Source organism: Cyanistes caeruleus, chromosome 10 (genome assembly GCF_971803275.1).
Source record: "Cyanistes caeruleus chromosome 10, bCyaCae1.hap1.1, whole genome shotgun sequence".
In the NCBI taxonomy this organism is placed as follows: domain Eukaryota; kingdom Metazoa; phylum Chordata; class Aves; order Passeriformes; family Paridae; genus Cyanistes; species Cyanistes caeruleus.
The window spans coordinates 20,713,596-20,729,375 of NC_141710.1; the positions used below are offsets into that span (position 1 = coordinate 20,713,596).

At 43.3% G+C, this 15,780-nt stretch overlaps 1 protein-coding gene across 4 annotated transcripts in view; it reads left to right on the forward strand.

The window, feature by feature from the left end:
• The first annotated feature begins 14,705 nt into the window (after positions 1–14,705).
• PLD1 (phospholipase D1) overlaps positions 14,706–15,780 on the forward strand; it is a 100,089-nt gene continuing 99,014 nt past the window's right edge. For 2 of the 4 annotated variants that reach the window (XM_086844310.1, XM_086844313.1), the window contains exon 1: positions 14,706–14,802. The gene's annotated coding sequence lies outside the window, so the exon portion shown is untranslated. The remainder of the gene's footprint in view (positions 14,803–15,780) is intronic. The other 2 variants (XM_086844316.1, XM_086844315.1) reach the window with 2 other exon arrangements.

Genomic DNA, 15,780 nt, shown 5'->3' on the forward strand with positions numbered 1-15,780 from the left:
ACATGAATGGAGCCAGGATTACCCTTCTAGCCAAAATGATAAGGCCCTGAAGTTTATCTATACATTTACTCTTGTTTTCTGCCAGCAATAAACACAGTAAAGGGTAAGATAAAAGCTGTATCAGAGAAGCTGACTGAGCTACAAGGGAGGTTTCTCCAGGCTTCAGGCCGCAGGATTATCTTGCACAAAGCAGTACGTACGAGAGCCGTTGTGCAAACACTGCACACCATTGTTTATTTTGTCATATCACAGCTCATCACAGCTCCTTCAAAACGCTGAGCAGATCTTCTGCAGAGTCAGAATTGTGGAAGGTAAACGCTGCTGAAGGGGAGAGCTCACTCCAACCACCTCAGCTGCGCTGTACACTGCAGCTCATCTGATTGAATGAAAATTAATTTCATTTCTTCAGAATGAAAACTGATTAAGGGCACAAACTATTCTGAATGTGGACCTTGACAGACTGCAAGACTCATTTACTGTGCTGTAGGTAACACTGCCATGCCTCCATCACACAGCTTTCCCCAACATCATTAACACTGTGCTGTTCTACCAGAGGGATCTGAGGGAAACACTGGTGATTTTAAGACATTACTGGTCACAGCTGCCTGTTCAAGAAGTGTTTGGACAATGATCTTGGGCAGATGGTGTGACTCTTGGGGATGGTGATGTCCATGACCAGGAGCTGAAATTGATGATCCTTGTGGGTCTTTTCCAACCCAGCATATTCTCTGATTCTGTGAACTCCCTGTATATGAGATAACATATAGACAAAGCATCCATTTGTTTGAGGCTATTTTACTTGGAATCAGCCCAACTTTGTCTCCTAGAAATCATCAAGAAGTGACCTGGAACAACCATTGATGATTTACATTGTGATGATTATCCAAAAGAATCCTCACAAGGAGAAGGAAGACAGAGCCAAGGAAACAAAAGAACAGGTTCCACCTTGCTGCTGAGGCTGCTGCCTTCCCAGCAGAGCTGGCAGCTCACCTGCCTGCACTGCCACAGACTCATAAAGGTCTTTCCTGGCCTAAATGATTCTAAGATCATTGAGTCTACCTCTAAACCTAACCCAGCCAAATCCGAGAAGCTGAAAGGACATCAGCTTTCCTGGTTCTGATGGATCCGACGTGTTGCAGGGTTCTTTCATCCCATCGTGTGGCCTGACACAAAGGGAAGAGAGATTCACAGAGCTCTCCTACCCCCACATCCTCCTGGAGACCTCTCCATGGACACAGAGCACTGGACCCAGCCCCTGTGTCAGCAGGAGCCAGCCCCATTTCTCTTCTCCTCCTTGTAGTGAATAATCCCCAGCTCATACCAGGCAGCAGTAGACAAATGGAAAAATTTACCTTTTTGTTTTTCCACCAGCAGTAATGTAAGGTTTAATCATACATCCCCTGCCATTTGTGTCCCGAGGTTGGCACCTGAAACTGTTACTGCAAGTTCAAGGCAGCTGTGATCAGCATCCATTCCCTGTGGTAAGTTCAGGAGCAGGAGGAGCCCAGCTGTGGAAGCAGGGTCGTTTTTCAGTTCTTGCACTGTTCTTGGAGCCAGTGACTGCCCTCCCTTTTACAGCTACAAAGCCAGGCATCCGTGTAAATCAGCCCGCTCCTGTCTCACAGTCTGCTAGACAAACTCCCAGCAGAGGTGTGAACTTCCCCAATTAATCTTAATGAAGTGTTAACTTCAAAGCAGAGCTGAAGCCATTTCTAGGTTAACAGAACCTTACAGAAAAAAAACCTCCCAGCTTGACTTGTTAAAAACAGCTCCAAGGTGAGAGGATTGGTCAAATTTGGGAGTTATTCTGGGAGCAGGAAAAAATCCCACTTCAGTGGCAGCCTTTGCTCATGCACCACTTCCATTGCAGCTGCATTGTTAGGAAACCAAAGGGTCAAGCAGCCAGACTGGAAAAACTGTACAGTGAATGTATGCTAAAAATATCACTGGAATGGAGCAGATGGAGCAAGATAAGGAGGCCTGGATGATAAAGGCTGTAAGGAACTGTGCGAGCTCTTTGAGCCAAGTGATGAACTTGATCACACTGTCTTTTCCCTTATTCAGGTCAGTGAAGTGCAGAGCAAGATTCAGATCTTGAGCCCAGATTCAATACATGTATTTCTATAACTCTCAGTTACCCAAGGATGCAGATTTTTTACCCCCAAAAGAATGAGGTGGATTCCTCAAATTAGTCTCAGACACCTGCAGTATTGCCTTGTGCCCTTATTTTCCTCATAAAATACCACAGAAGTGGAGGGTTTGCAATGAAACCTTCCCTTTCATGTTTCTGTCTGGTTTGCAGCCAAGGATCCACCTAAGAACTTGGAAAGAAGGGTGCAGTTTTGGGAATTAGGCTATGACCCATCAGTACGTATTCACTTCCTATTCCCAGCATGAACTGATTGATCTTTGTGCTCATTTATAACTCAAAAACAGGACAAATGCATTGAGCAGGTCTGGTTCTAGGGACTGTACCAACAGACAGGAAACACCCTCCCTGGGGAAAAGTGTCACCAGATCAGACTTGAATGATTTCCACACTCAGGTACTCCAGCAAATGAACTCCACTGCCCCGTTTTTAAGTGTCAAAGGCAATAGGAAAAGCATTTCCTTAGAAACAATTGCACAGATCTGTTTGATACAGCCCCCTAAAGCCAAAGCTGCTGTGCTGAGATATCCAGATTGCACTCTGGATACAAGAACTTAAATGTAAAAGAGGTAGATCCTTTACAAGCTCCCTTGAAGAACTCTGACTCAGCTGATTACTAATTGCCGGAACACACCCACATCCGCCTGTGTAAGCTTTTATAATATAAAAAAGCCAAAACCCCCCTAAAACCAAAAACAAAACCACAAAGAAAAGGGTTAAATTAATGATTCCTGTTTTGAAAAGTTCAAGAGTGAATGGCTGTGTTGCCATGGATGCTGGTTTGTTTATAGTATTGTTTTTTCCTCATTATTAGCTGCTATTAAATACCATGAAACAAGAGTTCACCTCCAGCATTGTATCATGGCTCTGACCTCCAGACACCCCCAGTAAGCTGTAGTGGGGCACAACACAAAGAATTTTACTTCTACTAAAAGATGGAGGTGGATCAGGTGATGCAGAAGCAGAAGCAGTCGTTCTTCCAGATCCACAAGATTTTCTGCCGGATACCTCAAACCCAGCTATGCTCACCGGGGCCAGGAAGCAGCTATTGCAAGTTATTTCATGCTAGCAGCTGCTTTGTGCTCTTCTCCTTCCTCTGAAGTGTCTCTTCAGAGAAGACAGACTATTAGTCTGAGCTTGGCAACAGCAGACACAGTCAAGAGAGGAGCAGAGCAAGAGGTCCCACTCGTTTTAGGGTCATCCCTGGCAGGAATAGGAAGCAGTTATTTCAACTTACACAGTTATAAGGTAACTGGGAAAAAGGGTTCTCTGATCAGCCTCAGGCTGCAAGATCTGTTGAGCTGCTGTGATGCAGCTCAGTCATGAAACCAAATTTACAGCTGCCAACAAGTTCTTTCCTAAGTCAAGGAGGCCTTATTTTTCCATTGGAATGGGAATATTAGTGGATATTTACTATGGCACACAGGCTGCACAGTCTGACTGAGCTCTGCACTGCTTTTCCTAGTCCTGTGCCAGCAGGAAAAGAGCAGTGGTGCTTGTCCCCAGCAGGAACACACAGCACTGATCCTGCCCATCACCTCCTTCCCAAGGTGTGTGTGTTCCCATGGAACAGTTTGGGCAGCACAGATTGCACTCTTCATTAATCCCTGAGAACTGAGCATACAGCAGTTCCAAATACAGTATTTTTTCCAACCAATTCAGTATCCAACCTCAAAGTCTGGTCTGTGTTGCATTTGCCAAAATCTGATCTCTCTCTCTATATATACATACATATATATATGCATATGTATATATACACATATAAAAAGTTATAAAAATATGGAAACACAATGGAGCAGCTGTACTTGAGCTTGATTTGTCAGATACAGTCTATGCCTTTTTTTATATTTGATTTCATACCCAGTGTGTTCCTCATTTAGAGAAGACTTCATAGAGCCCAGAAACAAATTATAAAATTACAACTACATTAACAAAAGTAATGACTCTACACTTCACACATTAATTATTAATGTTTAAAAACTTTGCATTATTCCTCCTCCAAATTTTCACTTACATAGTAACAGTGGGAGGGAACACACATCCCACAAGAGAGCAGCCCCTACTGTCTGGGGAAAAGCTGGTGCTTCCCCAAATGCTGCTCTCAGGGCTGCCAAGGCAGATGTAAATAAATGATGCTGCTGCATTTTTCTCAGTCTGCTTTGCATAAAAGAGCTTGCAGGAGTTTAAACCCACACCAATGAACACATGATTTTGGACACCAAATCACCACAGCCACAGAGGGACAAGTTCTCAGGCATCCCTCAACTCCCAATTAATTACAATACTAATAAGCAGAAGAGTGTATGCAGATGTGCTCGTGCCTGCATCCATTTCTGATGGAAATGTTATAATAATTAATAATGATAATGAAGTAAACTGTGACTCTTTGGCCCCAAGAGAGATGACTAAGGAGTACAGTAGAGGTTTACAGTGTAAAATGACACACAGGAGGAAAATAAAATCCAGCTTTAGGAAGCAATGGGTGTCACACAAAGGGAGCAGATATGAGTTTATACCAAATAAGATGTCTTCACATCATATATGGAACACCTTGCTGCAGCCCACTGCAGCTGCTGAAGGTGTACAAGTGGTGCATGAATTGTTTTCAGCCTTCCACAATGTGGCCTGGATTTTAACAGACTGTGGAAAGCCAGTCTTAATGAAAATCATGGACAATCATATGAATCCCTTCCCCTTGCATCTCTGATCACACAACATTTGTCTGGCAGAGACAACAGCAACATTTATGGAAAAATAATGGCAGTTATATCATTGGAGAATTAAGCTGCTGAAAATAAGAATACCAGCACCAACTATCCATTCTCTCTCTGTGGACCACTAATGATATATTTACTAAGGTTGCTGAGCCATGGGAACATACAGTCCTGTACTTAATTACATGAGTCATTCAAATTAGTAGAAATTTTCTACACTGAAATTTTATGGCTCTAATTAAGAGCATTAACAAAAATCTATACTTGCTTCATGCTTTTTTGGTAACATCTTTGCTTTGAATATTACCCCTATGATATTTCCATTTATAAGAATCATAGAGGGTAAGTGTTGCAAGTTCTGCTTGAGAAAAAAGGAGAGTTAATTGGCCTAAATTCATGTCAAAATCCCCCACACATAAACAATTAAGAAAATAAGTATTTTTCTTGTTCTTTTCCTACTGATGCAGCAGTGAACTCTCCTCTTAATTAAAAGTGCCATTGCCATAATGAGAGTTGAGGGTGTTGGGACTTTTGTTGTGTTATTAACTGGAGTAAACAAAGTGCACAGAAAGGTCTGAGGACTGAGCATTTAAAGAAATGCCTGGGTTTCTATAAAACTCAGCAGAAATGGATGACAGTCACGACATTGGTGTCTGCAAGAAAATGGATTTGGCTTATCAAATCCAGCACTTCATCTCTGTTAGGAAATGAATGGGGAAGGAAAAAATGGGAGCGATGGACTGCAAGTGACACACTGCAGGAGCAGCAGTGACAGCAAGCCTAAAATATGCTGCAGGAGACATTGCTGTCTTAGCAACTCTTCATGGAAATGGCAAGGCTAACAGCTGGCTAGAGATGGAAGATCATCCAGACATAAAGAGAAATGACCTGAACCACTGCTTGCAGTTTGATCTGCAGTCAAAGAAAAAACACAGTTTGTACTCAGAACAGTCAGTGCTGTCACCTCAGGGTTTGCTGTTCTCTGGGCTCTTGGTTCCAGGCTGATGTGCTCTTCCCATAGAAAAATCACTGCACCTCTACAGAAAATAAAAGCTATGAAACTATAAATGATCATGGCCATGGATCAGCTCTCATTCAACAGCTTCCTGTTAGCTTGCACTTGATCACTGCAGCTTTTCCCCCAGCCTGCCTTGGCTCCTGGAAGAATACAGTGAAATGCAGTTTATATTTTTAACCAAGGCAGTTTTCATCCCTCATTACATTACTATCAGCTCATCCTGGCAGTCTCAAACATAATGTCATAGAACAGCCTGGGTTGGAAGGGACCTTAAATATCATCTAGAACATCTCAACTTACTTTCTTAATTCTGGAACATCTCAACTTACTTTCCTAATTCTGGGCCAAACTGTCTGCACATAAAAAAATAAGGCTATGAAGATAATTTCCATACACACCATGTTGTACCTTACATCACATCCAATCTTACTCTTTCTGTCCACCAACAGATCAATACTCTCAGTTCAGTCAATACTCTCAATATGTTTTCTGACAATAGTTTTACTCACTTGTGGTAAAAAAAGAATGGCTTTTCCATTTTCCCTTCACCACTTGCAGCCACCAGCTCAGTGTTTTCTTTAAGACTCAGCAGTTTCATAGACATTCAAAATACTGCAGTCATACTGTGGTCAAACAACATAAACCCAGAGCATCTTCATCCTGGCTTTTCAAAACTGACCCTTTTCTGGCTTTATTAATAGAGCCTGTCTTAATTGTATGAATCTCTCAGCTAGATAATTCATCAAGGAGGTGACTTCTGATACATGTGTGATTTAATCTGGGTCTTGGAATGAGCCTCAGGGGCTCCTCAGGTTTATGGCTGAGAAAAGGAGTTTCATGGGGATTAATGTAGGGTTTTGTGGGGACTAAAGGGGTCAAATGGGAAGAGATGTGGGGCAAAGTGGCAGAGCATTGGATGCTGGGTTTTGTCAGTTTGGGAAATTGCAAACATCAAAAAATAAAATGTTATTGTTTTCACCAATTTTTCCCATATTAGAATTTGTATAAAATACACACATAATATATGGTATACATAAATATAAAATACTGTCATCTTGATTTATCATTTAAATATAGATACATCCAACGAATCAAGCCCTGAAAGGGACCTCTTATTTTCCTGCTGGGAACTGTGTCTTTCATCCAATTTAAAGTCTTTTTATAGGTTGGCTTCTCTGGAAGGCAGTCTCCAGGATTGCTCAGCAGCTCAGCAGCTCTGTTCACATGATGCATCCATCACTTGCCTTTCTCTGCATTTTGCTGAACACCACACAATGTAAAAAAAATCTTTGCTTTTGCCCATTGTTACAAGATCTCATTCTCTCACAGTATCACCCTTGTTTCAACACAGCCTTGGTCAAGTTAGGAATAAAAGATATCCTTTACAAACACATTTTTGCAAGAAAAATGAAAATTGTATCTTGAAGCCTCATTTAAAGAGATTAAATAAACTGAAATTTGTCACCTGCAGATGCTGCTGCTTCTGTATTTTTACTGTTTGCCAAAATTATCTTTAGAGATAACCCTTGATTTCAAGAGACCATGGGCTTGAATCAAATACTTAAATCTGGGTCAAGACTCCAGAAACTCCAGAGTCTCAGCTCTGAGACATGAGCAGCAGGGCCACCTGTGGTGGGAATAACTGGAATTTCTATCAGGGTGATGGTGATGTAATTTGGGACAGCTTGGACATCACATGAAAGGCAAAGAAAAACAAGAGACAACACATCCACAAACACAGACACAGACACACAGATTAGCAAGGAGTTTCACCTCAGGAAATCGTTGTGGCTCCCTGTTCCTGACAGTAACGTGTCTGCAAATGTCACCCACAGCAAGGCATCACCCCACGAGCAGCCACAGAACACAGAGGCGACCAGAAGGGTGATGAGAAAGAGATTGCCAAATACTTTTGAAACAAGTCAGGGATTGGGCCTGTTGGGAGAAAAATTACGCAATCAAATAAACAGCTTTTGCCAAGAAAACCAAGACTGAGGGAGGAAGTTGCCTGTGCCAGTCCTGGCCACAGAGGAGAAAGCTGTTTCTCTGGGAAGGACAGTGGAGTCAGATTAAATATTTACTTCTCCTCCTTGTCATCTTCCTTCTCTACTTAATGTCCCTGACAACAAAGTTGGTCACAGACAACAATTTGGTTCACCTGGTCCTCAGACCAAAGCTCCCCTGTGAATGGTGTGTGGCTCACTGAACTGGATTTTAACAGATATACATGGCATGGGAGAATAATTAGTCCAGAGAAGCTTCGTTTTCTTCTTCCCTTTACAGCAGAGCTCAGTCATCTGCCATTGGAAGAAAGACCTCTTTTATCTTTATTACAGACAAACAATTAGAGATAAAAAGGAAAATCCACATCCCAGGAAAGGCTAATTCCATTCTCTGTTCTCTGTGAGCACATCTGCTGTGCTCACTGAAACAAGAGGAGGCTTGGTAGGCCGTGGCAAAGGATGCACCTTGAGAACCTGGAAGAGCCACAGAGGGCACGTTTCTCCCAGGAGAAATGAGAGTTTCCATGGACTCAGTGCTGGGAAAAATGCCTGGAGTTTCACCTGCTGGTGCCCTGTGTTGGGGAGCTGACCTGGAGCCCACAGGCTGGAGAGCCACTGCCACTTCTGGGGACACTCAGCCTCGGTCGCTGTGCCAACACTGCCCCTGGTAGTCTCCAGTCTGTGAGGAAATGAAGTCACAGCAGCCACTGGAATAACTTCAGGAAAGCTTTCCATGAGGCAGCAAGGATGGAAAACCATCGCTGACAAGGGGTGAATGAGCAACAGTGGAAAACCCTGTCTCTCATTAGCAGTTGCCACAATGTATGGATTAGGAGGATTAATCTGGTCTCTGGTGCCATATGCTGCTCCAGGTGGGATGGGGCAGGACTTGGCTCCACCGAGCACTCAGACTTTTAACAGGTTAATACTGGCAAGTTTATTGAATGCACTGAGCTCAGTTCCTGTTGGCTGATGTTAGTGTTGGCACAATGAGGCTGATGAAAACACTGTGCAGATGTCCTCTGGTGATCCAGTCCCTCCCCAGCTCTTGCAGCTATCAGATAATAAACTCTTTTTCCAAGGTGGCTCTGGCTGGTGATTCACTGCAGATTCCTTACACTGGTTCTCCACTTCCTTTTGGGATGTGTCTGGACTCCTTACCTAACTCACTTCTTTCTTCTCCACCACTCTTGTCATAGGCCAGTCACAATTCCTCTGGGATTTCTTGCTGCTTGCAGAGAGGGGAGCTGAACTGGGAGCAGGGGGGAAGCTCCAGGACTACCCTGGTGATCACTTCACATCTCTCTGCTTTATTTTAAACTATAAATACTTCAGATAGCTTGAATTCTTTCTTCTTTTTTTTTTTTTTTCCCCTGTTTTTTTCTTTATTTTTCTTCTTTAGGAGCTTTTTCTCCTAATTGAACTTGTTTTCTGTACAGCTAATTCCCTGTTAATGTTTACTATACTGTTATATATTATAATAAAAGCATATTAATTAAATCTATACTCATTACATTGTTATACGTATTGCAATTATTTATAATACTTTAATAATTGTAATAATATATTAATATAACTGCAATTTATATAGCTATTAACACTGAAACACAATGGCAAATTTAAGCCTCTGCCTTATTGAAGCCTCCATTTAGAGTATCCAGAGCAAATATCAGTTTTCCTATGGGAGTTTAATTAATTTTTGTCCATCCTTCTTCCTTCTTACACATCAGCTTTGCTATCTTACTCCTACTTTTCATTAAGTTCACGTTTCCTACAATCATTTGTAATGAACAACAGGAAAATTTTGGGAGGATGTTGAAAAAACAGTGGCTCCTTATAGGTATCTGTTGTTCAATATTCAAGTGGAGGTATGGAAAAACAATCCATAGGGCAATTACTGCCTGTAAGATCCTGGGAGCATGAGGAAAAAAAATCAAACCTTTATTCTCTGGAAGAATATTTATTTATATTCTGGAAGAGTGGTGGCACCACATGGTGGGACCACTCCTCCAGTTCTCTTGACAGCAGCCTCTATCAACAAGAAATCCAGGACAGATTTTGGCTGCTCTTAACCCCACGTATGCTCTTTTCCAGCCCAGGAATAAATTCTGAGATTCTGAAGCATTTCAGCTTTTTACCATTATTCTGCAAAGGCCTGTATCAGTGGGGTGGGAAGCAGACTGTGAAAGGACACGTTGGAAGCAGTTTTATGCCTGAAAGGAGGAATAAGTGTTTCACAGCATCCAGACAGTTCCTCAGCCTGGGTGTGTTGTCAGCTCAGTGCCCAAATTCCAGGCTTTTCTCTGTATTTTCCTTTCCATGGGAAGGAAATTTGTATGTCTGGGCCAGATTTAGGTCGCTGAGTGGTGTAATCAGATTATGAGGCAGAATAATCAAGGTCCAAGACCATGGGACATCCAGAGGTGTCTCCCCACAGCTCAGCTGAATTGTCACCTGGTAGCAGCAGCCCTTCTTGCCTGTGGGGGACAAAGCCCTTGATGTGATCTGCAGAAGGCAGGCTGCTCCTGTGGTGCTGACTTTTCTCTGATTTTCAGCTGCTGGAGCATATTAAACAAGCCTTTTCCCAGTGTTACTCTGCTTTAGTTGCCATAGGGATGCCTTGTGCCTGCGACTGGCAGGGATCTCAAGGCCATCTCTCTGGTGATGTGATGTCTGCTGTCAGGGAGTGAAAGCCCTGACTCATTTGCATTTCACAGCTACAGTGATGTTTATTGCCAGCATCGGAGCAGAAGAAAAGAATGATTTGTTTTACTTAATTTATTTTTTTTTTTCCTATCAGGCCAGTTACAATTCTATTTTATATTCCCTTTTAATAGAAGTCAACATGAATCGAGCCTAGAAACTCATCATCTGAGGCAAGAAATGCAGTGGTGACCTTCTCTGCAATCTAAAGATGTCACACAGATTTCCAGGAAACATAAAGCCTAAGGATTGATCTGTGCATGGGGGGAATCAGAACTGATCTGTGCATGGTGGGTGGCAGTGGTCAACTGTGTGCTTCAAAAGGCATCCTCAGCATTAGCCATTTATCTGCAAGGGAAAAGCAGCCTTTCTTACCCTGTGTCATGTCAATCTGCACAAGGACATGGTGACAGCATTGTTCCTTAATTAAAAATATTTTGGGAGTGAGATGTGATAAATATGAACCTCTGAGGAGAGAAATAAAGTGAATGTTTTAATAATCATCCAAGTGAAGTGTGAGCTGTGATTCAGCAAACAGTTCTGGGGAACTTGTCCTTATTTTTAAAAAATAACTATCTAGATAGAAATATAAATGAAATCTGTAACACTTCTCCTTGTCACAACTGGCCATGCTGCACCTGGCACTACAAGAGCCATGGATATTATAGATTATACTGTCTTCATCTGCAATAGGGTGAGAAATGGGGGACTGTGCTAGCAGTGTTGAGGAAGGGAATTAATTTCCCCTTGATGCCTTCCCCCCAAAAGTTAAGGTGAATTTTATTCTTCAGGACCACTGCACACAGGAAGGGCAGGGACCAGGGACCAAATTGTGAGCTGAAAAGGAAAAATCAGGGGAAAAAAAATCCAAGAACAATGGACACATGCCTATGTGCCCTGTGGCATCCCTCTGACACTGATTTTGTAGTGATTGTGACTCTGAATGTAGAAAGTAATGAATCTTAATAACACCTTGTCTGTGGGAAGCTGAATGAGTTTTGTAGTTGAGTGGTTTTAGCTGAGCTTTTCCTGGAGGAACAGAAGTGCAAACTGACCTACACTTTCATTAGGGGTTTGTCTCCCACATGAGTCTCTGAGATGATGGAGAGGACAAAGTGTAACTGGAAGAATGGATACTATTAGTGACCTCTGAAAGCATCTTTAAAACAGCTTTCAGATTAAGTCTCCAAATTAGCTTGGCAGAAGATAGGGCTGCCTTCCATTCCTTGTGCATGTGAGCAGATTTAAGATAGACTATGCCCAAACTACAGGGCCAGTAGTGCTTTCCAATTATGGGTTACATCCAAGCAGCTTTCGACTCTCTTCCTCTGTGTTCAAATCTCCACGGGAAGGAAAGGCAGGGAAGTTCTCCCCATGCAGGTTTCCAGCTGAACAAGACCCCACGAGAAAAGAGTATTATCTTTAAAGAGCATTTCACACACAGTCTACACGTTACCAGAATGAGCACCACCCCATCCCTCACGTGAAAACAGATGTCATCATCTCTCTGTCACTCCCTGCTGGTCCTAATCATTGCCTTCTCCCCTTGGATCTTTCCACTGCTTTCCTACTCCATTGTTATCTCTGCTTTTTTCTCTTCCCCATCTCATTTCCCCTCCTGCTCCACCCTGCTCCTTCCCTTGCTTCTCTCACTTCCCTCAGTCTTCACTCCTCACACGGGTGAAAAATCCTAATGGAATAGGCAGGATGCTGCCAAACAGGCAGGAGGATCTGGCAGAGGATAACTGGATGTACAGACAACTTCAGACTGTCAGTGTTGCCTGTCAGCAAGTGGCAGGGAAGCAGGGGCTGCATCGCATGGCAGAGTGGGAAAATGATGCTGCACCCCTGAATCCCAGCCAAGGCTGCCAAGGCTGAACTGAAGAGCTTCAAAACACCCACGCTATCAAAGGGGTCCCACTGAATGATTCAGAAAGGCAGAAAGCTTTCAGGCTTGACAAATAAAATTGCAAAGCGACATCCGTGAGAAGCAGCAAGGCTGAGCGCAGCGTTTGGAACTTCCCAAGGCTTCGCTTGCCCTGCTCCTGGTGCTCTGTGTGTGTTACCTCCCTGAAAACAGCGAGGCCCGTGTGAAGCAGGAGACACAGGGCAGAACAAACATTGCAGAGTGAATGACTCACATGGAAACAAAACCCTTCTTGCAATTAAAGCCCAGGAACGCATCCTAAATCCCTTTGACTGAAGCATCTCAGGATACCCTCAGCACGCTCAGTAACTGATCCGTGGCTGCTGACCGCAGGCACTGGGCTGTTCTGTGCATCCAGCCTGCTCAGTGCTCAAATAGAAAACTTGGGAAAAGCATCACAACTTTCCATTGAGAGACTTTACATCTCGCTGAGAGCCCCATTTACATTTTTAACCCCACTGACTGTTGACGCATTTGCTCTAATAGCGTTGGCAGACAAACCTGGGGAGCTCGGGGGCGCAGAGTGCTCCTGATTTCATGTGGATTGCTGGCGCTTCCAGCAGACATTTACCAGCAGCTGGCAGCTCGGAGATACAGCATCTATTCTTTCCTTTCACATTTGCCTACAGAGCTGTAAATGTCAAAGCCTTTCAAGTGCCCCTCCAACAAAACGAGTTAGTAAATCAGCAAATGTGGCACCGCACACACTCATGTGGTGCATGTTAAGCTACTGTACTTCATTCACTTCTTTATCCGATGGCTCCGTGAGAAACAGAGCTCGCTGAGGCGCCGAGATGCCTTAGTCATTTTGTTTGTTTTTTCACATGGCTACTGTTCTTGTTTTGTTTTTTTCCAAAAGCTGCGTCAGATGTGCTTAGCATTCAACTCAACTCGATACATTGGATGAAAAGGCCATTTTCTCTTCACTGATGAAATATAATTGAACCCACTTATAATGAACTCACATACCAAATAATGAAACTCCATTTGTGTGACCGGGGCTCTTTTCTGAACCCCACAATTCCCAGTCCCCTAAGGGAATGTTTTATGTGCTTTTCCACCAGTTTCACTGAGATCACAATTTGGCACATCGGCTTTTTGCTTTGTTCTTTATTGTCTCTATACCAGAGAGAAGCAAGTTTGTAAAAAAGAAAAGACAAAGAGTAGGAGCAGTTTAATTAGCAATCAGTGTTGTTTGAAAACCATCTCTTTAGCACGCAGTTTTTCCCAGTCCAGTGTTTTAGCATTCCACTTCACTGCAACTTGTGGTTTCCTGGGTGTCTTCTTCACCTTCAACCTGTTTTAAGCTGTCTCCTGCAAATTCTGCAGGAAGCTGCCAGTTTTGGCACAGCCCTGCAATCTATTCCCTTGAAAGCCATCAGGGCCTTGTAAAGGAGCAGAGCAGCACAAGGCAAACACTTGTATTGTGTCTTTGGGGCTCCCACAGAGACAAAACTCTCCCTTTGCTTCAAATATGGGAAGATGTCCCCAGCCTCCTTTACGTGCAAACATGGTGGATAAGGAGGGTACTTAGCCAAAAAGTCTCTGTCTGACCTCATGAGCATATCTGGAGAATGTCAGAGCTGCTGGCTGAAGATAAGGAAGAAGGCTCAGCCCCAGACAGGGAAGATGTGGAAGGAAGGGTGGGCTACGCTGTCTACACATGCTGGATTTTAGGAAAAATAAATTTATTGTGCACTTATTAAAATCTGACTGCCTAAAGCCAGGCATTTCTTTTTCCTCTGAGCTGTGCCCCATGGAGAGAAATGTATGTGAGAAATCAAACCAACTGAAACAGCCTCAGGTTTTGAAAGGAGTGAGGAGGTTTTCTTTAAGGTGACATTAACCTGGAAAATTTGGGAATTTGCTAAAAAAAAAAAATCACTAAATTTAAGCATACTGCTACTGTCTGTTGCCAGCTGAGCATTTCCATCAACAGAGTGGTTGATAATCCCAGGTAATCTGGGAAGGAGTTGCCACCAGAGCCCAGTGGCACAGCAGAGCCGTGGGACTTTATCATGGGATCATTTTGGGAGAGGTCCTGATACTTGGCTGTTGTTTGCCTTTGCTCTCACACAGGAACAAATCACTATGGCCTTATGCATGTTGTTTAAAATCAGCATCACCATCAGGTTTATTTGTCAGGACCTCATGTGAACATGATGCCCTGAGCAGCCTCACCTGGCACCTCAGCCCCACCTGGCCTTGGGCCCTATTTAAGCTCAGCCCAGGGCCTATTCCTGTGCTTGAGCTGTGCTGTGGTCTGTGTGCTGTCTGTGGCTCTTGCTGTAAGTAGTCCTGAGAAAGGACATTACTTCTTTGAGCTAATTGTAGGCTGAAAATAGTAGATAATGAGTTCTGTGTTAAATGTCACTTTGCTCCTTCCCTGAGAGGGTCATTCTGGCACAGGTAGGGTCTCTGAAGATATTTTTGTGGCTGCCACCCTGCTTTCACTGATAAGTGGCATTTCTAACCATCTAACTGGTTTCTTTATGTTATAAAATTTATTGTTAAGAAACAATGCTTTTGTAGACAGGGACTTGAAATTGTGGAATGAACAAATAATTCTAGTTCATGGGAAAGTCCTCATCTTCCCAACTGAAGCATGCATCTCTGTGAGTGACTCTTAGCTGTGGGTCTGGCTGGTGACAAACCACATCTGTCAGGTTAAAGAAGTGGCTGTATGTCTGTAGAAGCACCATGCAGGCTGAGGAGAGCTGCTGTGGGTGTATGTATGCCAGCCTGAGAGTGGAATGGGAGACAGAGATGATGGGGAGGTGTCTGGGAGCTCTTCCCTCACTCTGGCTAGAGTTTGGGAAAGTGGATAATTGCTGGATGCTGTTTTTCCAACACCTGGGACTACAGGGGTGGCAGCACTAGGCAAGACTCATCTGGTTTGTTTTTCTCGGGCTCCTTGGCTTTTCTGAAGTCCCATTTTATTGGTTCTGTGTCTAGCTGACCCCTCATTGTGCTGAGTTTCAGGTCATGTTGAGGCAGGTCACGTCTCTTATTTATCACACTCATCTTCTTTTGAAAACTGCTGAAAGTCTGGACTAGGTGAGTTAATACCCAGCTGAATTTGCTCTGTTAAGTGAATTATTACTAATATCCATGGAAGGAACTCCTTGGAGGTGCTGCTGAGATAATACAAATGCCAGTGGTGTACAAAATAGAGATAAAGATAGAGGCAAATGCCTAGCAGAGAGCTGTTACCTGGGAGCAATAATCCAGCAAGGTCTGTGCCTGGGAGCTTCCTGGTTTCTTGC